Source organism: Somniosus microcephalus, unplaced genomic scaffold, assembly GCF_052327205.1.
Source record: "Somniosus microcephalus isolate GS21.2 unplaced genomic scaffold, FLI_Smic_1.0 unresolved_chr1, whole genome shotgun sequence".
NCBI lineage: Eukaryota > Metazoa > Chordata > Chondrichthyes > Squaliformes > Somniosidae > Somniosus > Somniosus microcephalus.
The window spans coordinates 51216394-51241325 of NW_028225179.1; the positions used below are offsets into that span (position 1 = coordinate 51216394).

The following is a 24932-nucleotide window of genomic DNA, read 5'->3' on the forward strand; positions in this document are numbered from 1 at the left end:
GGTTCTCTCATTGTTGTAATAATTTACTTCAAATAATTTATTTTCTTCAATCTGCTCTCTCTGGGAGGATTCTGGAATTTGCAATGCCGGTATTAAGGAAACTAAATGATTGCCGCGAGACCTGGATCACTTACTTCAAGAAGTTTTGCTGACCGAGTACCAAAAGTGTTCTGCAGATTGTCTGGAAGCTCCAGATAAGGAGGCCTCGATAGTCTCTGAGGAACCTTCGCATACACTCGGTGCTGTCCGGTAGCATCATTCTGTGTAACCATGGGAGAGAGAGAATGGAAAGTCACTGGAAGGCTTGTTTCTGTCAGCAGCAATGGTACAAGAGCAGCCATTCTAAAGTAAAAAGCAGAACACATTCCAGGAGACAGGCCAGGAGACAAACAAACGGAGTGGAGATCTGGAAGACTGACCAGAAAAACAACAAGGAGGACACCAACACATAATTCATCTCTCCCTCTCCCGAAGCAGAAGAATTGACCATTCTGAGTTTTGAGTTGCACCACTGAGTTAAAGGTTGTACCAATCTCTCTCTGTAAAACTTGTATTGTTATGCTAATAAAACGATTTGTATGAAATTTTTAAAGCTTTGGTTGATCTTAGCTTTGATTACCCTAAAGAGTGAAGAGAGCTCAAATAAAAACCCTACAGATCCTGCTGTCCAGATGCACATTTTCCTCGCAAGCATGCTACACTTAGCTTATGGCAAGGCTTAAAATACTAATATATAGGCGGAATGGAAAATCTTGCCGGACTATGGGGGAGAGCAGCGGAGTGGTTAACTCATTGGGCAAAACTTTTTCTTCTCTGCTCTGAATTCAGCTTAAAGCCGACCATTGAAACCGATGGCCATTCAGACTAATCCATTGCGCTCTGGACGCATGGGGTCGAATCCAATCCTTATCATAACTGGCGACACTGGGCTTTTCAGTCTGTGCCTCTGCACTGTTCATGCGAATACTAAAATAAACACGGACACATTGCATAAACATAGAACAGAGATTGCGAATCGCAGGTACGCCTTTTAATTTCTCTTCCTTCCACTGAGATTGAAACAGAATGCAAGACTAGCGGGAAAACAAATGATTAGAGAGCAGAAACATAATGTTAACTTTTAGGAACAAATATAATTTCAAAAGATTTTATCAGCATTAATAACCAGATTATCTGTTTTTTATTGTCTTTCGTTGAGAGATAAATAATGGGCAGTGCACTGGGGAGAAATCCTCGCTCTTTTCGAAATAGTGCCCGGGCATCTGAGGCCTCAGCATTATGTCTTTTCAGAAAGACAGTACCGTCGACAGTGCAGCACTCCCTCGGTACTGCACTGGAGTGTCAACCTGGATTATGAGCTCAAGTCGCTGGAGTGGCGCATGAGTTTGCTACTGCTGAGCCACGGCTGACACATAAACTCAGTTCATTCAGCTTGAGTGAAATGGCGAAGACAAAAAATGACAGTGGACTAAAACTTCAACTTGGGGCACAAGAATAAACCGCATCATTGTATACCTGTTTAAAAGGGATGTGCTGTCAGTCCCAGATCACTCTGTGTCTGTTTCAACGGGATGTACTGTCAGTCCCGGATCATTCTGTGTCTGTTTAAAAGGGATGTGCTGTCAGTCTCAGATCATTCTGTGGCTGTCGCATTAAGTTTAAGCAGACTTTGGCTAATCCAGCACTGCGGACGTGGAGCAGTGAGACAATTCAACCAGACAGGTCCCCCAGACAACTTCCACGAGGGAGGTTGGTGATCAGCTGGTTGGTAGGTTTTCTTTCTTCTCTTCTATACCTTTAAGTTGGTAAGTCCTATTAAATAGTGGTGTAATATTATCATCTATAACGCGGCAGAGGGTCTTCATAACTAATAATAAGAAATTTAATTAATTACACAGATATGGGTGAACAGGTGATGTGTCACTGTTGCGAAATGTGGGAGCTGGTGGACCCCATTGAGGCTCAAGGTGATTACATTTGCGATAAGTGTTTGCTGCTAGAGGAACTCAAGCTCCATGTTAAAGAGCTTGAGACCGAGCTTCAGACACTGCGACACATCAGGGAGGGGGAGAAGTTCCTGGACTCTATGTTTCAGGAGGTGGTCGCACCTATGAAATTAATTACTGCAGATGTAGTCCGTGGTCAGGGACAGGACGGTATGACTACGAGTGAGGAAGGTACAGGGATCCAGGATGTAGTGTTGAAGGAGCCGCAGCCCTTGCTCTTGTCAAGCAGGATTGAGGATCTTACTCCCTGTGAGGGCAGGAGTGGGGACTGCAGGGAGGATGAGCAACCTGGCCACAGCACCGTGGTACAGGGGGCCATTCAAGTGGAGGAAGTAAAAAGAAATGTTGTAGTGGTAGGGGATAGTAACATTAGGGGAAGTGATAGGGTTCTCTGCAGTCAAGAGCGGGAGTCCCGAAGGCTGTGTTGCCTGCCCGGTGCCAGGGTTAAGGACATCTCTTCTGGCTGGAAAGAAAATTGGAGTGGGCGGGGGAGGATCCAGTTGTCGTGTTCCATGTTGTTACAAACGACGTAGATAGGACAAGGAAGAAGGTTCTGTTAAAGGAGTATGAGCAGCTAGGGGTCAAATTAAAGAACAGAACCTCAAGGGTAATAATCTCTGGGTTATTACCTGAGCCACGAGCGAATTTGGCTAGGATAAATAAAATTAAAGAGTTAAATGCGTGGCTCAAAGACTGGTGTGGGAGAAATGGGTTTTGCTTCTTGGGACACTGGCACCAGTACTGGGACAGGAGCGAGCTGTTCCGTTGGGACGGACTCCACTTGGCCAGTGCTGGGACTAGAGTCCTGGCGAATCATATAACTAGGGTTGTAGAGAGGGCTTTAAACTAATTTGTGGGGGGGAGGTTTCTAGAGAGCAAATAACAGAAATGACAACGGAGAATGTCATAGACTTAGGTAGCAGTGGGGAAATTATAAAACAGAACGTGTCAGGAAGGGACAGAAGATATGGAGTAAAAGGTAAAGTAGTAAAAGGGGAAAAACAGGAATTAAGTTTCACAAAACATATTTGACAGTTCTTTATCTGAATGCACATAGCATTCGTAACAAAATGAATGAGTTAACGGCACAAATAACGACATATGTGTATGATCTTGTGGCCATTACAGAAACATGGCTGCAGGGTGACCATGACTGGGAATTAAACATACCAGGTTATTTAACAATCAGGAAGGACAGGCAGGAAGGGAGGGGAGGTGGGGTGGCTATGTTAATAAAGGAAGGAATCACGATAATACAGAGAAATGATATTGGGTCAAAGGAGCAGGATAGTGAAACACTTTGGGTAGAGATAAGGAATAACAAGGGGAAAAAACACTAGTGGGCGTAGTCTATAGGCCTTCGAACAGTTGCAACTCTGTTGGACGGTGTATTAATCAGGAAATAGTTGAGGCTTGTAATAAGGGAACAGCTATAATTATGGGGGAATTTAACTATCATAATAACTGGACAAATCAAATTGGGCAGTGCAGCCTTGAAGATGAGTACATTGAGTGTATTAGGGAAGGGTTTCTTGAGCAGTATGTAACTGAACCGACCAGGGGGCAAGCAACCTTAGATTTGGTCCTGTGTAATGAGACAGGATTAATTAAAAATGTCCTAGTAAAGGATCCCCTTGGAATGAGTGACCATAACATGGTTGAATTCCATATTCAAGTAGAGGCTGAGAAGGTTGGATCTCAAACAAGCGTGCTGAGCTTGAATAAAGGAGACTATGAAGGTATGAGAGCGGAATTGATTAGAGTGGACTGGAAAATAGATTAAAGGGTATGTCGGTACATGATCAGTGGTGTACATTTAAGGAGTTATTTTACAATTTCCAAAAAATATATATTCCACTGAGGAAAAAAGGGTGTAAAAGAAAAGATAGCCATCCGTGGCAAATAAAGTAATTAAGGATAGTATTCGACTAAAAACAAGGGCATATAAGGTAGCCAAATCTAGTGGGAGGATAGAAGATTGGGAAGTTTTTAACAGACAGCAAAAAATAACTAAAAGATTGATTAAGAAAGGGAAGATAGATTATGAAAGTAAATTAGCAAAAAATATAAAAACCAGATAGTAAGAGTTTTTATAGTTATATAAAAAGAAAAAGGGTGGCTAAAGTAAATGTTCGTCCCTCAGAGGATGAGACTGGGAAATTAATGGTGGGAAACATGGAGATGGCAAAAACGCGGAACAAATATTTTGTATCAGTCTTTACAGTAGAGGACACTCAGAATATCCCAACACTGGACAAACAGGGGGCTCCAAGGGGAGAGGAGCTAAATACGATTAAAATCACTAAGGAAGTGGTACTTGGTAAAATAATGGGACTTAAGCCGGATAAATCCCCTGGACCTGATGGCTTTGATCCTAGGGTCTTGAGGGAAGTGGCGGTAGGGATTGTGGATGCATTGGTAATAATTTTCCAAAACTCCCTGGACTCAGCTAATGTCCCGGCAGATTGGAAAACTGCTAATGTAACACCCTTATTTAAAAAGGGTAGTAGGCAGAAGGCTGGAAACTATAGACCTGTTAGCCTAACATCTGTGGTTGGTAAAATGTTAGAGTCCATTATTAAGGAGACAGTAACGGGACATTTGGATAAACATAATTTAATAGGACAAACTCAGCAAGGTTTCATGACGGGGAAGCCATGTTTGACAAATTTGCTTGAGATCTTTGAGGAAGTAACATAGAGGGTGGATAAAGGAGAACCAGTGGATGTAGTGTATTTAGACTTCCAAAAGGCATTTGACAAGGTGCCACTCAAAAGATTATTGCTCAAGATAAAAATTCACGGGAATGGGGGTAATATTCTGGCATGGGCGGAGAATTGGCTCTCTAACAGAAAGCAGAGTTGGGGTAAATGTTTCATTCTCAGACTGGCAACCAATAACTAGTGGTGTTCCGGAGGGGTCAGTGCTGGGTCCCCAACTCTTTACAATCTATATTATCGATTTGGAGGAGGGGACCGAGTGTAACATATCAAAGTTTGCAGATGATACAAAGATGGGAGGGAAAGTAGTGAGTGAGGAGGACATAACAAATCTGCAAAGTGTCATAGACAGGCTAAGTGAGTGGGCAGAGATTTGGCAGATGGAATACAATACTGGAATGTGTGAGGTTATGCACTTTGGCAGGAAAAATCATAGAGCAAGTTATTATCTTAATGGCAAGAAACTGGAAAGTACTGTAGTACAAAGGGATCTGGGGGACCTGGTGCACGAAACTCAAAAAGTTAGTATGCAGGTGCAGCAAGTGATCAAGAAGGCCAATGGAATGTTGGCTTTTATTGGAAGGGGGATAGAATATAAAAACAGGGAGGTATTGCTGCAGTTATACAAGGTATTGGTGAGACCACACCTGGAATACTGTATACAGTTTTGGTGTCCATACTTAAGAAAATACATAATTGCTCTCGAGTCAGTACAAAGAAGGTTCACTTGGTTAATCCCGGGGATGAGGGGGTGGTCATATGAGGAGAGTTGAGTAAATTGGGAATCTACTCATTGGAGTTCAGAAGAATGAGAGGCGATCTTATTGAAACATATAAGATTGTGAAGGGGCTTGATCGGGTGGATGCGGTGAGGATGTTCCCAATGATGGGTGAAACTAGATCTAGGGGCATAATCTTAAAATAAGGGCTGCTCTTCCAAACTGAGATGAGGAAAAACTTCTTCACTCAGAGGGTGGGAGGTTTGTGGAATTTGCTGCCCCAGAAAGCTGTGGAAGCTACATCATTAAATAATTTAAAACAGAAATAGATGGTTTCCTAGAAGTAAAGGGAATTAAGGGTAACGTGGAGCGGGCAGGAAATTGGACATGAGTCTAGGTTCGGAATGGTCATGGCCCTGTGGTTAGTGTAGCGGGCCCAGGGGCCATGTAGCCTGGTTCTGCTCCTACTTCTTGTGTTCTAATTCTGTGTTAGATTTCTGGAGATGGTTTTATTCCTGTTCCTGGCTGGGGTGGAGATCGCCTTTACAGAAGGTAAGTACTGTAGAAAATATAGGGACAGAGTGATCTCCTGGAAGCTTTTCGATCGCCTAGATGGGTCGGAGAGGAATTTCCCAGATTTTTTCTCCCAAATTGGCCATTGGGGTTTTTATCTGGTTTTCTGCCTCCCCCGGAGATCACATGGGTTCGGGTGGGATGGAGAGTGATAGAAGGTTTGAGGTTAGGATCAGATCAGCCATGATCTTACTGAATGGTGGAGCAGGCTCGAGGGGCCGATTGGCCTACTCCTGCTCCTATTTCTTATGCTCTTATGTTTAAAAGAGATGTACTCTCAGTCCCGGATCACGCTGTGTCTGTTTAAAAGGGATGTGCTGTCAGTCTTTGATCATTCTGTGTCTGTTTAAAAGGGATGCGCTGTCAATCCCGGATCATTCTGTGGCTGTTTAAAAGGGATGTACTGTCAGTCCGGATCATTCTGTATCTGTTTAAAAGGGATGTGTTGCCAGTCCCGGATCATTCTGTTTCTGTTTAAAAGGGATGTTCTGTCAGTCCCGGATAATTATGTGTCTCTTTAAAAGGGATGTTCTGTCAGACCCGGATCATTCTGTACCTGTTTATAAGGGATGTGCTGTCTGTCCCGGATCTTACCGTGTCAGTTTAAAAGGGATGTGCTGTCAGTCCCGGATCATTCTGTGTCTGTTTAAAAGGGATGTGCTCTCAGTCCCGGATCATTCTGTGTCTGTTTAAAAGGGATGTGCTGCCAGTACCGGATCATTCTGTGTCTGTTTAAAAGGGATGTGCTGTCAGTCCCAAATCATTCTGTGTCTGTTTAAAAGGGATGTGCTGTCAGGCCAGGATCACTCAGTTTCTGTTTAAAAGGGATGTGCTGTCAGTCCCGGACCATTCTGTGTCTGTTTAAAAGGGATGTGCTGTCATTCCTAGATCATTCTTTATCTGTTTAAAGGGGATGTTTAAATTAAATGCATCATACAACCTCCTTTCTGTTTAATCAAGAAAGGAGGTTGTATGATGCATATCAAGCGAATTCTTCAAGGCAGAATCAGACCAAATATAATAAGTTGAGAGGGGATGTGAAGATACAAATAACAATGGCAAAGTGAGTATGAGAGCAGAATGGCGTGAAACATAAAATGGAACCCAAAAATCTACTACTGGCATGTACATAGTAAGCGGGTAGTAAGAGGCTGGCTGCGGCCTATTAGAGTCATAGAGTCATAGAGTTATACAGCACGGATAGAGGCCATTCGGCCCATCGTGTCCGCGCCGGCCATCAAGCCCTGTCTAATCTCATCCCATATTCCAGCATTTGTTTCCTAGCCTTGTATGCTATGGCATTTCAAGTGCTCATCCAAATGCTTCTTAAATGTTGTGAGGGTTCCTGCCTCCACAACCCTTTCAGGCAGTGAGTTCCAGACTCCAACCACCCTCTGGGTGTAAAAGTTCTTTCTCAAATCCCCTCTGAACCTCCCGCCCTTTACCTTGAATCTATGCCCCCTAGTTATTGACCCCTCTACTAAGGGAAAAAGCTCCTCAGCATCCATCCTATCTATGACCCTCATAATTTTGTACACCTCAATCATGTCCCCCCTCAGCCTCCTCTGCTCCAAGGAAAACAAACCCAATCTGCCCAGTCTCTCTTCATAGCTGAAGCGCTCCAGCCCTGGTAACATCCTGGTTAACCTCCTCTGCACCCTCTCTCACGCGATCACATCCTTCCTGTAGTGTGGCGACCAGAACTGCACACAGTATTCCAGCTGTGGCCTAACCAGTGTTTTATACAGCTCCATCATAACCTCCTTGCTCTTATATTCAATGCATCGGCTAATGAAGGCAAGTATCCCATATGCCATTTTTACCATCTTATCCACCTGTTCTGCCGCCTTCAGGGATCTGTGTACTTGCACACCCAGATCCCTCTGACCCTTCGTCTTGCCTAGGGTCTTTCCATTCATTGTGTATTCCCTTGCCTTGTTAGTCCCCCCAAAGTGCATCACCTCGCACTTTTCCGGGTTAAATTCCATTTGCCACTGTTCCGCCCATCTGACCAATCCATCTATATCGTCCTGCAGACTGAGGCTACCCTCCTCGCTATTTAGCACCCTACCAATTTTTGTATCATCCGCAAACTTACTGATCATACCTTTTACATTCATATCCAAGTCATTAATGTAGACCACAAACAGCAAGGGACCCAGCACCGATCCTTGTGGTACCCCACTGGCCACAGGCTTCCAGTCACAAAAACAACCTTCGACCATCACCCTCTGCCTTCTGCCACTAAGCCAGTTTTGTATCCAATGTGCCAAGGCACCCTGGATTCCATGGGCTCTTACCTTCTTGACCAGTCTCCTGTGCGGGACTTTATCGAAGGCCTTACTGAAATCCATGTATACCACATCCACTGCGTTACCCTCATCCACACACCTAGTCACCCCCTCAAAAAATTCAATCAAATTAGTTAGACATGACCTTCCCTTGACAAAGCCATGTTGACTATCCCTGATTAATCCTTGCCTCTCCAAGTGGAGACAAATTTTGTCCCACAGGAATTTTTCCAATAATTTTCCTACCACTGATGTTAGGCTCACTGGCCTGTAGTTCCCTGGTTTTTCCCTACTACCCTTCTTGAATAATGGTACGACATTAGCGGTTCTCCAGTCCTCTGGCACATCCCCTGTGGCCAGAGAGGTCCAGAATATATGTGTTAGAGCCCCCGCAATCTCTTCCTTTGCCTCACACAGCAGCCTGGGATACATTTCATCCGGGCCTGGGGATTTATCCATTTTTAGGCTAGCTGAACCGCCAATACCTCCTCCCTCTCCATGTTAATATGTTCGAGCATATCACAGACCCCCGCCCTATTTCTATGTCTACATCGTCCTTCTCCATAGAGACAAGGAAGGGCTTGCCATAATTTTCCAATCTTCCATAGATGCGGGGGAGGTGCTTGAAGACTTGAAAGTGGCAAATGTGACACAATTTTTCAAGAAAGGATGTAAGGATGATCCAATAACTACAAGCCTCACAGCGCCAGGGACCCGGGTTCAAATCCGGCCTCGGGTGACTGTCTGTGTGGAGTTTACGCATTCTCCCCGTGTTTGCGTGGGTTTTTTCCGGGTGCTCCGGTTTCCTCCCACAGTCCAAAGATGTGCGGGTTAGGTTGATTGGCAATGATAAAAAAAAAATTGACCCTTAGTGTTAGGGGGGATTAAATACGTGGGTTTTTTGGGGATAGTGCTTGCGTGGGATGGCTGTCGGTGTAGGGACCGGGTGCTAGGGTTTGGATGATCAGCCATGATCTCGTTGAATGGCAGTACAGGCTCGAATGGCCTACTCCTGCTCCTATCTTCTATGTTTCTATGTAGGCCGGTCAGTTTAACATCAGTGGTGGGTAATGTTTTAGAAACAATAATCAAGGAAAAAATTAACAGGCACTTGGAGAAGTTTTAGCTAATTAAGTAGCGCCAACATGGATGTGTAAAATGCAGAACGTGCTTGGCTAATCTAATTGAATTTTCTGATGAAGTAACAGAAATAATTGATGAAGTGAATGCAATGGATGTTGGCTACATGGATTTTCGGAAGGCGTTTGAAAAAGTACCACACAAAAGGCTGGTTAACAAAATTGAGGCTCATGGAATAGGTGAGTCAGTGGCAGCTTGGATAAGGAATTGGCTTAAGAATAGAAACAGCGAGTTGTGGTAAATGGCTGCACTTCAGATTGGAGGGTGGTAGACAGTGGTTTTCCTCAAGGGTCAGTGCTGGGGCCACTGCCTTTTTTTGATATATATAAATGACCTGTATATTGGAATACAGAGTAGAGTTTCTAAATTCGCCGATGACACCAAACCTGGGGGTGTGGCAAACAGTGATGATGCCAATCGACTGCAACAGGACATAAAAAGGCTAGCAGAACAGACAAGTTGCAGATGGGATTTGATTCAGAGCAGTGTGAGGTGATGCATTTTGGCAGAACGAACAGGGAGAGGGAATATACACTTCATGGCACAGTTTTAAATAGTGTGCAGGGACAGAGGAACCTGGGAGTTAATGTGCATAGGTCCCTGAAGGTGGCAGGACATATTGAGAGAGTGGTTAACAAAGCATTTGTGATCTTGGGCTTCATATATAGAGGTATTGAGTACAAAAGTAGAGAAGTTATGTTGAGTCTTTATAGAGTGCTGGCTAGGCCACAACTGGAGTATTGCGTCTCACCTGGTCACCACACTTTAGGAAGAATGTGAAGGCCCTTGAGAGGGTGCAGAGGAGATCTACCAGAATGATTCCGGGGATGGGAGATCTTAGCTACAAGGACAGGTTGGAGAAGCTGGATTTGTTTTCATTAGAGCAAAGGAGGTTGAGGAGTGATTTGATAGAAGTGTAGAAGATAATGACGGGTTTCGATAGGCGAGACCGGGAACGGCTTATCCCACTAGTTGATGGTACAAGGACTAGGGGATTTAAGATTATAGGCAAGAGATACAGGGGGGTGTGAAGAAACAAAATTACGCACTGGTGATGACCTGCAATTCACTGCCGTTAGAAGTGGTGGAATCAGAGACACTGAATGTTTTCAAGGGGAGACTGGATAGGCATTTGAGGGAAAGAAACTTGCAGAAATACGGCGATATTGTGAGGGAATGGTACTGACTTGATTGCACTACAGAGAACCGGCACTGGCTCGATGGGCCGAATTATCTCGGTCTGTGCGATTATGACCCTGTGATTAAATCGGGTGAGTGCACAGTCACGGATCATCAATTGTTTAAGTCTTTTGAACAGGAGTGCGAACTTAGCTGTGATGCCCCCGTTGTTAAGGTTGGCGGGGTTCAGGCCGGACTTGAACCCGGGATTTCTCGCATTTATTTAAGCAGCGAAATTCTCTGAGAAAGAATCAGAACTCTCGACCAACGAACTGCCGATTTTGGGCTCGAAGTTTGCGTTCGGTTTCCCTGCGCTGTTGTGAACACAGTTCGCAGAGAACCTGTTCATTAATATGAAACATGTTTATATTTTCCTAAATCCACTGCATTATATGAGCCGTTTCCCTGAATCTGCTCACAATTCTCCCCATTACAAGAAGATCTGGGCAGCAGTGGTCACGTGGCCAAATGGATAAGACGTTTAACTTCGATGCGAATCGTGCAGTTAGCAGATGATTGCAGATTCGAATCCTGCCGCGGCCGTTTAAATAATTGGGCGAAACCATCTTTTTCCCTGTCCTGAATCTGCCTTCAAACCGACCATTTCTGACAGCCCCTCACCTGAAGATAACGGAAGGCCATTTGCTTATATGAGCTGATTGTACATTTTCAACATTGTAGGTCTGTGTGCAGGGGCAGGACAAGCTGTGAAGGGGACTTTCTTTCAGACTATTTCTGCTTAGAAGCAAATAGCAGGAAATAGAAACATAGAAGGTAGCAGCGGGAGTAGGCCATTCGGCCGCTCGAGCCTGTTCTGTCATTTCATGAGATCATGGCTGACCATCCGATTTCAGTACCCTCTCCCTGTTTGCTCTCCATGTCCCTTGGAATGGTTGAGCGCAGTGTAATCCATTGTGATTTGCATGCGTGGGTTCGAATCCCATCCTCGCCGTTATTCCATTACACGTTTGCTGCTGATAAACCTTCCCAGCAGTTCACTGAATTTTGCATAAAATAGGCTTTGTAATCGCAATCTCGTCAAAATCACTCCGGTGATTCTGGCCTGTGACCCTGCACTCTTCATATCTTGATAAAATTAAAACAGACCACTGGAGTTCTTGAATGAAGGTAGAGCGGGAATCGAAGATTGAGAACCATCCCTACCTCTCTTCCTTCCTCTGCGATTGGCACCAAATGAAAGACTAGCGGGAACAAAGCCAAATGTTTAGGGAGCAGGAACATAACTTTATCGTTCAGGAGGAAGTGTAATTTCAAAAATATTTATCAAACTTCATGAGGAGATTTTCTGTTTTTTGTCTTTAGTTCAGAGGTAAATAATGGGCAGTACAATGGGGAGAAATCCGCATTCTTTTCGGCATACTCCCATGGGATCTGAAGCCTCTTTTGAACGTTATCCTGGAAAGACGGCACCACCGACACTGTGGCTCTACCTCAGTACTGCACTGGAGTGTCAGCCTGGATTATGTGCTCAAGTCTCTGGAGTGGGGCTTGAGTTTGTTACCGCTGAGCCACGGCTGACACCTAAACTCAGTTCATTCAGCTGGAGCGAAATGACGGAGATAAAGGGAAAAATGATAGTGGAGTAAACCTTGAACATGGCGCCCTAGAAAAATCGCGCATCGTAATCGGCCGCCCTTTATATAAACCGCCCGAGTTATGTTTCCATCGATTTGATAAGCAATGATAATCAGGCCTGTCTATAATGGGCGGGGTCGTGGTCAGTCAAAGATCACTCTGTGTCTGTTTAAACCGGGTGCGCTCACAATCCCGGATCATTTAGTGCGTTAGTCTATTTTAAAGAAAAGCGATTCCAGCTGTGATGGCCGAGTTGGGGAGTTTTATCTAAATGCGGCGGGGCTCATCTGGGATTTGAACCCAAAAGGTCTCGCATTTTAATTTGCAAAATTCCCGAAGCGAAAATCATGCACCAAGACCAAGGGGCCGCCAATTTTTGTCCGAAGTTGCATTTGGTTTCTCTGCTCTAGTGCGAACCCAGTTCACAGAGGTCGTGTTCATTAATTTGAAATATGTTTATCTTTTCCTAAATCGACTTCTTTATATCAGCAGTTTTCCTCAATCTGCTCAATATTCTCCCCATAACAAGTAGGTCGGTGACAACCTAATTGTGGATATGGTGTTTGGGCGATTGTCTGTACGTAACTTCCGTCCTTGTAATTCTCAACATCATGTTCAGGTGAATCGTTGTTTGTGTTCAACATGATGTCGGAAACATGTACAGATAATTCGTGAGTTTACACATCTTCTCGCTTGTGTCAAAGACTTAGTCATTGCGTTCAAATCGAATCTATTTCCTGCACATTATTCTTTGCCTGATAGTTGCTGGTTTAACAGTCAAAACTGGTCCCACATTCCCTCCTGTGAATAAGTAACACCAAAGGGCTCCTTTAAAACTCCCATCCGTAATTGCAACACGGTGGGCCGGAGGAAACTAAGTGCCCACGTGGAACAGCTAATAAGTAGATAGTTTGCGGCAACACCAATTGAACATTCTGCTCCGGTCGAAGTATCACACCGCAAAAGGATTGACTGCTCCAGGTGAGGCTCGAACTCACAAACCTCGGCATTTCTCCGAGCCTGTACTGTTATATAAGTACCGCGCGCTAACCGATTGCGCCACTAGAGCTGTCCTTGATCCAGATTGGTTATCCGTGCTCATTTACTTGCACATGTCAGTTTGTCTAATCGTGCGGGGGTGCAATGTTGTTTAATTGAGGTGCATTGGCTGGGTTTATATGAGTGAAGCAGCAGTTACTCTCATGTGTTAGCGAGCTGGTGAATTTTCCAAAGGCTGCACCAGATCCTGGTGTCATAAACACTGAACATTTTTACCCAACTCCTAAAATACAGTCTGCAAAATGAGAACGGATGAAAATTCATCACATGCAAAGCAAAAAAACGTTTTAAAGTTTTGCCCATGATTCGTTATCCATGTGAGTTACCGATTGATTAATGACGACAACAACAAACTTCTCACACAGTCTAATGAGATGTATGTAATAGAATAAGCAGTTTTCTTAAAGTTAACTCCTCGACTTGGAATGGAACTTGTATCGCAGGGTAAGAGTATTTGTAGATTACAATTGCTGTTCTGAGCTTTTTCTCCAATTATTTAAGGAGCAGCAGTTTCCGAAGTGTAGCGGTTATCACTTCCGTCTAAAGAATAACAGGTCCCTGGTTCAATCATGTTTTGCAGGAAGAGATTAATAAAATACATTAACAGCCACGTGGTATTCTCATTTTCTCTATACAGTTCTGTACACACTCAAACTCTACAGAGATACCGACTGTGTGAGAGATCATTACAGGATCCTGCAGCGCTGCCTATGTTAATAGCAACAGCTCCTGCCGCATTTCAGATGCGGCAACAAACCCATGAGTTGGTTTGCTGTTCCCCAGCTCCCGGAGTGAGTGTGGCCGCGACAGCAGCGAAGTTCAGGCCGTCTGTCCGGCCCGCTCTCACCAAGCGCCCACTGCCGGCGGAAAGCAGCGATTGCAGCCTCAGAGAGCAAAAACTGCTCATTGCTGTGAAACAAGACATTACTGAAGCAGAGGAGCGCAGAGATTTGCATCTGCAGCGTGTAAGTGAGGATGTAAAGCTTGATTTCGATCGACTCATTGTTTTGGAAACGCTGAAATTGAAACTCTCTCCGGCAGGTGTTGCAGGTTTATGTATGAAAAGTGCCCTCGAGGTGCAATCGACAAATTTGGAGATGCCTTGTAGTGGGACAAGTTAAAGGATCAGCACAGTTAATGCCGAGAACAAATTAAACAGTAGCTCAGGTTGATGAACCTTGCACTGGTGAAAATCCTGGACGGAGATTTAGAGGAAGCGACAGTGGGAAGGGCTGTACTGCGATTCTAACACTTCTCCAAGCACATTCCAGGCAAGTCATCGACAGTAAAAAGAGGGCTTGGAACCGGAATGGAACTGCGGGCACACGTCTCAGTCAAAATGCAATGGACAATACATGACAAATCCATTTGATTTTACGTTTGATAACCAGTTGATTGGGCCTGTATATTAGACAGAGTGACTCTTTAGCCTAGGGGTATGAATCTCGCTTTGCCGATTGTAGATTGAAATTTACGAAAGGTGAGCCTCTTTTTAACGTCGACTTCTAATATTGGATTTGCGCTGAAAATTTGTTCTAATCCTCCTAAGAAATAATCGTTCAGGACCCAAATCATTCTCCATCAATCTCCAGCGGCTTAGGAGGAAGGTCAATGCAAACTGTCATGTAAATATCATGGCTTTAAAGACAAACAGTTGAAGTATTTTTTTATCAAACAATCATTGGTGATGGTTGTAAGTATATTTGTGTGTGTCCATATTAGATACAAACGTATTTGTGAGTTGCTGTTGTGTTAGATGTAAATGCATTTGCACTTCTGTTCGTTACAAATATATTTAGATGTGTCTGCATTATTTATTATTGTATTGGGTGGGTGTAACCGGGCCAGTTATAAATGTATTTCTGGGCGCTGCAAGTGCCCAGTCCGGCCCCATTCTACCTTCGCATTGCCCCCACGTGGGACACTGCAGCCCATCTGTTACATTCGGATTGAAATTTTATTTTTATTGATACTTAGAAAATGTGTGGTTTAGAAAGTAATAACTTTGCATCCATCAGCCTCTCTGATACCTCTTGAGCGGCCCTTATTCTGTCTGATAGGCCCTGAGCGTCCCTTACCCGCTCCAGAAACTCTTGAGCATCCCTTACCCTGTCTGTACATCCGGCGGGTCCAATGCACTGTCTGGTAAATCGGGAGCGTCCCTCACCCTATCTGAAACATCCGGAGCGTCCCTTACACTGTCTGATACATCAGGAGCGTACATTACCCAGTCTGGTACATCCGGAGCGTCTCTTATCCTATCCGATGCATCCAGGGCGTCCTTTACCCTGTCTGATACTTCCGGAGCGTCCCTTACCCTGTGAGATATAGCCGGAGCGTCCCTTACCCTGTTTGGTACATCAGGACCGTGCCTTAACCTGTCTGCTATATCCGGAGTGTCCTTTACCCTGTCTGGTAAAACAGGAGCATCCCTTACCATGTATGGCAAATTCGGAGCGTCCCTGAAACAGTTTGGTATATCCGGAGCGTCCCTTACACTGCCTGTTACATCCGGAGTGTCCCTTACTCTCCTTGATAAAGCATGAGCCTCCATTTTACTTTTTGATAACCAGTTTGCCAAAATTGCACATTTCACCCTTCATCCGCAGCTATGTCGTGCTTCACGTCACTCACGCTCATCAACTGTTTAGGGAAAAGCGGCAACTACCAGGTGAACAATCCCAGTTCTTCAGTTAGCCTCCCCAGTGCACTTGATTTCCCAAGGAATGTTCTTGTACAATCGGGCTGCTTTGGTTCCAAAGGCCGGCCCTACTGTCGCAGAGCTGGTCTTTCGAAACGTCCCGGGGGTCTAAATGTATCGACTGGTTTCAAAGCACCAGCTCAGATAGGGGCGAATGGGACTGTTGCCCCAGGTAAAACGGTGGGAGCAGAGCACATTTAGCGGTTTAAGTAGGTGAAAGTGAATGTTAGCAGGAAAGTTACAATGAAATTGAAGGAGGAAAGTAAAGGAGGGCTATTGATTGTGGAAGGAAGAGAAATCTGTGCCGTGACTCGGATTCGGACCAAGGTTGCTGCGGCCACAGCGCAGAGTACTAACCGCTATACGATCACGGCGCCACACATCAACTACTGGAGCTCTGCTCTGACAACCACAAAGTAACACACGGCACTGCTTAGAAAAGATGGATTTTTGGTGAAGCGTTAAAAATCAGCACCGCCATAAATTAGGAAGTGGTGAAATTCGACCCAGGCCCCGCAGCGATTGGAGTCTTCATCCAGAATGGGAACTAATGCAGCCGCAGTTACATTTAAAAGAATTTTAGCATTTTCACACGAGAAGAAGCTCACCCCTAGAGATTCATTAAAAAATGGCCCTGCTGGGAGTCGAACCCAGAATCATCCTGTTTATTAAACAAATGCTTTGACCAGCTAAGCCACGGGGCCGAATCCCAATACAATTACTCGCCTCCACTCATTGATATCTATCAGCTACCAGTCACTGTCTTCTGGACTCTCAAGCCGTTGTTTATTTCTCCAGCACTCTTGTCTATTTCGCCATGTGTTCCATTGCTGTCTGTATCTCCCGCTTAATTTATCTCAGTGTCAAACTGTGAGGTAATTCTGAATGATTACCCTATGTTTGTGTCTTTTATGAAATAAATGAGGGGATCAGACAGTTCTTGCTCTGACACTGGGGAACTAATGAGCCGACATTTATAACAAGATATTTTTTATTGTGAAGTAGCAAATACAATATTCCAACTTGAAAGATTCAGGTTCAATTCTGTGCCAAAGAAAATTTGACCCCAAAGTGTTTGCAATTGGCCGCCTTTTAATTTGACGTCAAAAACGCCACCATTGCTTCTCAAGGTGATTAATATCTAAGAAACAGAGAAGTCATGCAGTGAAAGTGTATTTGTAGAAAGGGTTGTGAGTCTCTGGAATGCACTGGCCCAGCAGAGCAGCAGATTTACAACAAGGTTTAAAAACCAGCTGCGTGTGGGAGGAAGGGGAGAGGGAGGCAAGACAACCACAGAAGATCTCAACAGAAAATGCTGGAAAAACTCAGCAGGCCAGGCAACATCCGTGGAGAGAGAATTAGTGTCAACGTTTCAGGTCGAAACTCTTTGCCAAGACTGAAAAAGCACAGAAAATGAAACAGGTTAAAATGCCAGGCTGGGAGAGAACAAAAGAGAAGTGAAGAGACATTAGGAGATATTCAAAACGAGGTGAGATGATGGTAGGAGTAGTGGAGACAAAAGATGGCTCTAGATTAGGTGTGGAATGCGCTGGCAGCATGGGAGACAACTGCCATGTGGGAGAGAAAAAAAGGTGGAGGACAAAAATAAAGGTGTGGATAAAAAATAGAAGTAAAAATGTAATTGGGGCCGAGGTTATAATCTGAAATTTATGAATTCTATGTTGAGTCTGGAAGGCTGTAAAGTGCCTAATCGGAAGATGATATGCTGTTCCAGGATCTTACGCTGAGCCTCCATGGAACAATGCAAGAGGCCGAGGATGGTGAGGTCTGAGTGGGAATGGAGCGGTGAATTACAATGACAGGTGACCGGAAGTTCGGGGTCATCCTTATGGACTGAACAGAGGTGTTCCACACAGCAGTCACCCAATCTGCATCTAGTCTCCCCAATGTAGAGGAGGACAAATCGTGAGCAGGGAACACAGTATACTAGATTGCAAGAAGTACAAGTAAATCGCTGTTCACCTGGAAGAGGTGTTTGGGGCCCGGGACAGTGTGAAGGAGGGAGGTATAAGGGCAGGTATTGCATCTCCTGTGCTTGCACGGGAAGTGCCGGGTTGAAGGGGACGGGGTGTTGGGGGTGATGGAGGAGTGGACTAGTGTATCACGGAGGGAGCGGTCCCTAGGGAATGCTGAAAGGGGAGGTGAGGGGAAGATGTGTTTGGTGGTGGGATCACGTTGGAGGTGGCGGAAGTGGTGGAGGATGATCCGTTGAATGTGGAGGCTGGTGGAGTGAAAGGTGAGGACAAGAGGAACCCTATCATGGTTCCGGGAGGGAGGGGCAGAGGTGAGGGCAGAAGTGCGGGAAATAGAATGGACACGGTCGAGGGCCGTGTCAACCATGGTAGAGGGGATTCCTCGGTTGCGGAAAAGGAAGACATGTTTGGAAGTACTGGGGTGGAAGGCAGCATCATCAGAGCAGATGCGGCGGAGATGGAGAAACTGGGAGAATGGAATCGATTCCTTAAAGGAGGCGGGGTGAGGAGGAAGTTTAGTTCAGGTAGCTGTGGCAGTCAATGGTCTTGTAGTGAATTTTGTTCAATGACCTATCCCCAGAGATGGAGACCGAGAAGTCGAGGAAGGGAAGGGAAGATTCTGAGATGGACCATGTGAAGGTGAGGGAAGGGCGGAAATTGGAGACAAAGTGAATGAAAATGTTTAGTTCAGAGCGAGAGCAATAAACGGCACCAATACAGTCATCAATGTACCGGAAAAAGAGGTGAGGGAGGAGACCCGAGTAGGACTGTAACAAAGAGTGTTCCACATATCCCACGAAAAGGCAGGCATAACTAGGACCCATGCGGGTACCCATAGCAACAGCTTTGATTTGGAGGAAATGAGTGGAGTCAAAAGAGAAGTTTTAATCGTACAGGGAAGATCACCTTGGAGTCCAGTGGCACCGAATCTGATTTAAATCCCCCACTGTATTTAAACACATTTAATGTCATAGTCACATTTTGAAGGAATTGAGCAATACTTGAGATTTAACATAGAAACATAGAAGATAGGAGCAGGAGTAGGCCATTCCACCCCTCGAGCCTGCTCCGCCATTCAATGCAATCATGGCTGATCATCCCAATTCAGGACCCGGTCCCTGGTTTCTGCCCAAACCCCTTGATCCTTTTTACTTTAAGAAGTATATGCATCTCCTTCTTGAATATATTTATTGAATTGGCCTCTACTGTCTTCTGTGGTAGATAATTCCACAGGTTTACCAATCTCTGGGTGAAGAAATTCATCCTCATTTGTCTCCTAAATGGCTTACCCCTTATTCTTAGACTGTGACCCCTGGTTCTGGAATCCCCGACCAGCGGGAACATCCTTCCTGCATTTACTCTGTCCAGCCCTGTCAGAATTTTATAAGTTTCAATGAGATCCCCTCTCATTCTTTAAACTCTAGCGACTATAAGCCCAATCGGCCCAATCTCTCCTCATACGTCATTCCTGCCTCCCCAGGTATCAGCCTGGTGAATATTCGCTGAACTCCTTCCATGGCAAGAACATCCTTCCTCAGACAAGGCGACAAAAACTGCACACAATACTCAAGATGTGGTCTCACCAAGGCCCTGTACAACTGCAGCAAGACATCCTTGTTCCTGTACTCACACCCTCTCGCTACGAAGGCCAACATACAATTTGCCTTCTTAACTGCCTGCTGCACCTGCATGCTTACCTTCAGCAAGTGATGCCCGAGGACACCCAGGTTTCGTTGCACTTCCCCTTCTCCCAATCTATTGCCATTCAGATAATAATCTGCCTTCCTGTTTTTGCCACCAAGGTGGATAACCTCGCATTTATCCACGCTATATTGCATCTGCCATGCTTCTGCCCAATCACCCAACCTGTCCAAATCATCCCAGAGTTTCTCGGCATCCTCCTCACAGCACACACGCACACCCAGCTTTGTGTCATCTGCAAATTTGGAGATATTACATCAAACTCCCTTTTTTAGCTCAGTGATATATATTGTGAATAGCTGGGGTCCAAGGACTGATCCCTTCGGTACCCCACTAGACACTGCCTGCCACTCGGAAAAAGATCCGTTTTTTCCAACTATTTGCTTTCTGTCTGCCAACCAGTTCTCTATCCAAGTCAATATCTTGCCCCCAATCCCATGTGCTAACCTCTTATGCGGGACCTTGTCGAAAGCCTTCTGAAAGTCCAAATACACCACATCCACTGGCTCTCCCTGATCTATTTTAACAGTTACATCCTCAAAAAATTCCAGTAGATTAGTCAAGCACGATTTATCTTTTGTAAATCCATGTTGACTTTGTCCGATCCTGCCATTGTTTTCCAAGTGCTCTGCTATTACATCTTTTATAATGGACACTAGCATTTTCCCCACTACCGATTTCAGGATTCCCCGTTTTCTCTCTTACACCTTTTTTGAATAGTGGGGTAACATTAGCTACCCTCTAATCCATGGGTACTGTTCCAGGTTCCATCAAATGTTGGAAGATGATCAGCAATGCATCTACTATTTCTAGGGCCAGTTCCGTTAGTACCCTAGGATGTAGATTATCAGGCCCTGGGGATGTATCGGCCTTCAATCCTATCAATTTCCCTAACACCATTTCCCTACAAATACTGCTCTCTTTCAGTTCCTCCCTTTCGTTAGACCCTCTGTTCCCCGACATCTCTGGGATGTTATTGTGTCCTCCTTTGTGAAGAAAGAACTAAAATATGTATTTAATTGGTCTGCCGTTTCTTTGTTCCCCATTATATATTCCCCTGATTCTGACTGCAAGGGACCTACGCCTGACTTCACCAATTTTTTCTCATCACATATCTATAAAAGCTTTTAAAGTCAGTTATTATGTTCCCAGCAAACTTACTCTCATATTCTATTTCCCCCTTCTTAATGAATCCCTTTGTCCCCCTTTGTTGAATCCTAAACTGCTCCCAATCTTCAGGTTTATTGCTTTTTCTGGCCAATTTATATGCCCCCTCCTTGGATCTTATGCTATCCGTAACCTCCCTTGTTAGCAACGGTTGAGTCACCTTTCTGTTTTATTTTTATGCCAAACTGGGACGAACAAATTCTGTAGTTCATCTATGAATGTTTGCCATTGCATATCCACTGTCAACATTTGAGTGACATTCCCCAATCAATCCTACCCAACTCGTGCCTCAGACTATCATATTATGATCGCTCCGACCCAAGGGGCCTCGTACAACAAGATTGCTAATTAATCCTTTCTCGTTACATAATACGCATTCTAAGATGGCCTGATCTCTGGATGGTTCCTCAACATATTGGTCCAGGTTACCATCCCGTAAACACTCCAGGAATTCCTCCTCCACAGTATTGTTACTAATTTGTTTAGCCCAATCTATATGTAGATTAAAGTCACCCATGATGACTGTTGTGCCCTTATTGCACGCTTCTCTAATTTCCCTTAAAGCTGTCTCTGATCTACAATATCTGTTTTATGTATGTGAGATTATCATTCCTGAGATTAAACATTCTGTGCAGGATTCGCGGCTCTCTGCTCCAGAGGTGTGTTTCACGTTTTGGGACTTCACATCAATTAAAATGCAAGCGGACCGGGTTCAAATCTCGGACGCGCCCCAATGCTTTAATAGAAGCAATTTCCTCGGCCAGGAGACATTCAACAAGTCTTCAAATAATAACTGCCTGAAAATCAGCGTGTGTTCAGTACATCGCAAGAAAACGGCAATTTTATTATTTAAAGCAGGAATTCAGTCCCAGAAGTACCGAAACTGTGAGGTAAATATGTAAATCCATTTGTTTCCAGAAGCCTGCTCCACATTTTCCACATTGTCAATCTGGGAGGACGGGCAGGACATGCGTGCTGTAAAGGGCCTTTATTAAAGGTTGTTTCTACCGTTTGGAAACAGAAATACTGAAATAAAAGGGATTTTTGGATGACTCCTTTTGGATAATAATGTTAGTTCGAGGTTGGTGAAAGGTTAAAGTCTCAGGGCTGTTAATCGAGTTGGAAGATACGTGGCCTGAAAATGTTACAGTCCCCAAGTTAGACGATATTTTCTCTCCCTTTGGTAAAATTCTCCCAATTTCTGAACCTAATATTTCACCCAGCTCTAATGGAAAGAAGTTGGAATTGAGAGCGCCTTCCTCCGTCCTCCCTTCCTTCCCTGCTTGCTTCATTCCCTTCCTGCATGTTCGTGGGTTCCTGCCTCATTGGGCAATGCGGCTGACTTTGATTTTAACTCTGTGATCGACATCTTATCAGTTCCAGTCCTAACCTCGTCTTTTTGCAGATTTATTCAAATCTATTTGATGGAAACTCTCCGACATTTAATAAAGCCGCCCATTAATGCCTGTGAGTTATAACCGGCTTTTTCAAGGTGAAGGAAATATTAGAGGAACAGAACAACTCCTGCAGCAATCGAAATAGAGTCAGTGCCCAGCTCTGCTGTTCGGGGCAATCCTCGCCTCCTCCATTTTCATTTTCACCTTGATGGGAAAATCTGAGAGGGTACTCCAATCTACACGGATTTACACTGGTTAACAGACATAAAACAAAGAGGAGGGATAAACGGGTCTTTTTGAGGCTGGCAGGCATTGACTAGTCGGGCACCACAAGGATCGGTGCTTGGGCCCCACCTATTCACAATTAATATCAATGATTTGGATGAGGGGACTCTATGTAGCATTTCCAAATTTGCTGGTGATACAAAGCTAGGTGGCAGGGTCGGCTGTGAAAATGAAGTGAGGAGGATTCAAGGGGCTCTCGACAGGCTCAGTGAGTGGGCTAGAACCTGGCAGATGGAAGATAATGTGGATAAATATGAGGGTATCCACTTTGTTAGAAAAAACAGAAATGTGAACAATTGGGGCATGCAGATCATCAAAGGGACCTGGGTGTCCTTGTATATCAGTCACTGAAACTGATTGTGCAGGTGCTGCAAGTCATTAGGAAGGCAATTGGTATATGGGCCTTCATTACAAGACGATTTGGGTACAGGAGTGAAGAAGTCTTACTCCAAATATATTGGGCATTGGTGAGGCCACACCTGGAGTACTGTACAATTTTGATCTCCTTTCCTATGGAAGGATATACTTGCCATAGAGGGGCTGCATCGAAGATTCATGAAATTGATTCCTCAGATGGCAGGACCATCCTATGAGAAGAGTTTGAGTAAACTAGGCCTATATTCTCTTGAATTCAGAACAATGAGAGGGGATCTCATTGAAGCATGAATTATTATTATAGGGTGGATGGTGGGAGAATGTTTCCCAAGGCTGGAGAGTCCAGAACCAGGGGCCACTGTCTCAGGATAAAGGGTAGGCCATTTAGGAATGAGATGAGAAGACATTTCTTCACACAGAGGGTGGTGAATATTTGGAATTCACTAGCCCAGTTGGCTGTGGAGGCTGTTTCATTGGGTATATTCAAAACAGAAGTCGATAGTTTTCTGACTAGTAAGGGCATTAAGGGATATGCCGACAGGGCCGGTGAATGGAGTTGAGGCAGAAATCAGCCATGATCTCAATGAATGGCAGGGCAGGCTCGAAGGGCCGAATGGCCTACTCCTGATCCTTTTTCTTATCTTCTTAAGTTCTTACACCGCTTGAAAGATTAACGGAAAAAGCAAATGATGAGGGAGCTGGAAGAAAGGGTTAACTTTATCCTTTGGAAATGAATTTAATTTCAAACTTTTACCGATAACAGACCAGTGCAGTTTTCTGATTCGCAACAAGTCAGTACATTTTATTTCTGTTAATCTTTATCCCTGCTCCCGCTCTTCATAAAGAACACAGGGTCCCGCGCCACGGGCATTCAAAAACATTTCAATTATGGCCAACCTCCTGTAATCGCTGCTTTCACCCATTAGCGATCTTACCATTTATCCTCTATTTATTTCAATCACACACTTCAAAAGACTTGTTAAGATTAAGACGGAACACTTCCGATCTAACTGCAACATAACAGCGGGCCAATACCTCACATTTAAACCCTCATTGGCAGCTAGGTAGCGCTGCCTGTCGCTCACGCACTGCACTGATTCTTTGCGACCTGTCTCTGCAATTGGATTTGTTGCAGATTACTGGCAGCAGGCGGCAGAAGCAAGTGGGATATGGGCGCTGACAGGAAATGCTGCGTCTCATGGCTGTCTCACAACCCGCGGGAGCTGGCGGGGGTTTGAAAGCCTTCATGTATCACACAATTATAATTGATGACGTGGTATCTTAAAATACCACCCTATAATGGAAGAGCCTGTATATGGGGGTATTTGAGATGCAACAGGATTTCGGGAACCCGTCTGACTCCAGATCATAAGACCGGCTGCACGAATCACGCCCGGATCGCGGCGACTTTTATACCAGAATAAATCTAAACAGCTCACAATAAATACTGTCAACTTTCAATGTTTAGCGGATGATTATCCCCGAGCGATGTATCTGATCTTCTCATTAATTCGTTTGTACAAACTTTGGGAAAAGACAGAGCTGGAAATTATTTACAGGGAAATCATCTGAACATATCTTCAAGTCTCCCGGTCACCCACAAAGAAGCTCAACTCACGGATTGAGAATTATCAGATGCAATCGGCTCTGTGGCACAATGGACAGCGCATTGGACTTAAGAGAGCGAAAAATAAAAATGAACGCGGAGAAGGCAATAGAGCAAGGTAGTAGTGGGGGAATTAAATACCAGAGCGTGTCAGGAAGGGACAGAATGCATGATGATAAAGGAAAAGTAGTAAAAAGGGTAAAAGCAGGAATAAATTGTCAGACAACATATTTGAAAGTTCTTTATCTGAATGCACGCAGCATTCGTAACAAAATAGACGAGTTGACGGTACAGATAACGAGACATGGTTCTGATCTGGTGGCCATTACGGAAACATGGCTGCAAGATAATCATGACTGGGAACTAAACATACAAGGGTATTCGACAAATAGGAAGGACAGACAGGAAGGAAAGGAAGGTGGG

The 24932-nt window shown here is 44.6% G+C and overlaps 1 non-coding gene across 1 annotated transcript; it reads right to left on the reverse strand.

Annotated features, from left to right (window-relative positions):
* Nucleotides 1-13197: 13197 nt before the first annotated feature.
* On the reverse strand, nucleotides 13198-13293 carry trnai-uau (transfer RNA isoleucine (anticodon UAU)). The gene is made up of 2 exons: nucleotides 13256-13293; nucleotides 13198-13234 (listed from the first exon to the last, which is right to left on the reverse strand). It is a non-coding gene; the product is annotated as a tRNA-Ile (tRNA).
* Between the last annotated feature and the right edge of the window lie 11639 nt (nucleotides 13294-24932).